The sequence below is a fragment of the Haemaphysalis longicornis genome, unplaced genomic scaffold (genome assembly GCF_048455015.1).
Source record: "Haemaphysalis longicornis isolate Haplotype H1 unplaced genomic scaffold, Haemaphysalis longicornis Haplotype H1 scaffold_1, whole genome shotgun sequence".
In the NCBI taxonomy this organism is placed as follows: Eukaryota; Metazoa; Arthropoda; class Arachnida; order Ixodida; family Ixodidae; genus Haemaphysalis; species Haemaphysalis longicornis.
Genome location: NW_027526203.1, coordinates 413,444,065 through 413,445,612, shown reverse-complemented (window position 1 = coordinate 413,445,612; position 1,548 = coordinate 413,444,065).

Sequence of the window (1,548 nt, the reverse complement as noted above, 5' to 3'; positions counted from 1 at the left end):
TGAGCAACCAGGAGAATGTACATACTTTGCTGAAAAGCATGTATGCTCAACGTCACAAGTAATGCAGATAATTCTCAACCACACAGTTGGATAACACGTCCCAACGATATTCAAATGAGAACTGTAGAGCAACATAGCTACAAATAAACAGTTAATAAGGTTTCCCGACAAACTATTAACTGTAAAAGGTCACAAAAAAGGTTAGATGTATTCTTACAACTGTGCAATGCAGTTGTACGTTCCAAAGAGAGCAAGAAAAAGTGTGGTTTCACCCTGTCATGTGCTACGCACCCACAATCGGGAGGCAGCAGTTCAGTTGCACTGCACACTGCTCATCCTCAGCAGCACAGACCATAAACGCCAGTCACTGAATAGGTTAGGCCATGCAACTTGCAACGCGAGTACACCAGCAGCTTCCCGTTTGCTTTGCCAGTTGGTATGTCGTGCTGCTATTATCACCACCAAGTTAAATGCATCTCAAACAGCGCCTCTAAGCAATACTTGGCGCAGCTGTTGAAGACACTTTGCCACCTTTCTCATACTGCAACTCACGGTGGAACATGTTGAACACTGTGGGCCTTCTGCAGAACTGATTACAAAGGACAATTTCCCCCTCCTACCCTTACTCAGTATTAGGGTGCACAGTATTTGATAGCACAAAATGTCTCTAGTAGCAAAGAGAAAAAAGAATGGGCATCAGTTTCGGAACTTGCACACAAGGCAGCACTTTTCCAAGCACTGGTATTCAGAGGGTACTGGCCAGTTTCTCTGGTCTTTTGAGCAGGCTCTCCCTAGGGCAAGAAAGGTGTGCAGGCCAACCAGGCAATACTACCCTCCATAAACTGCCGTGGTGTCGACTACATGCAGCTCATCAATCTAAACACTACTGACACATTAAAATATTTTGTCTATACAAAGCATGAGGAACAAGAATACAAAGCAACACCCTGAGCACCATAGTCGTTTTGTTTTCCTGCTCCTTGTCCTTTGTTTAGATACATTCAAAATGCACCACTGGTATGCTCAAACCAACACCTTGGATGTTGGTTTGCTCAAACCAATAATACACAAGTCCTTACAGCTGTCTTCGTGTGGTAACCCCACTAAGTCTAGACTGAAACCATACCCAATCAGTCATGGCCACGGGAAAGCAGGCAGGGTTCTTGGCACCAGTGTGGTTGTTGAGGTTTCCGCAAAAAAATGACCAGAGGGGTGGGGGAGGGGGCACAAGTCTTGGAAACAATAGCTACATGAATCCCTGTCCCTGCTATTACCTGCCGGACGCACATCTTGTAATGTTTCCACACCCTTGTCGGCCTAACAACGGCTGCAATAAAACAGCTTTAGTCACACAGAACCTTTAAAATGCAAAGGACGAGCAACAGTACAGTCCACCAAGCGTGGCCAAACAAAGTTACCAAAACTAAGAAAGTAGGGCCACAATACCGCTAGGAACAGGTAGTGATGAGGGGATAGGAATTACAACATGCCATCCGTGGTTCTCGCATAGCGCAAATGCGTGCATCAAGCCACGATTTGATGCAAAAG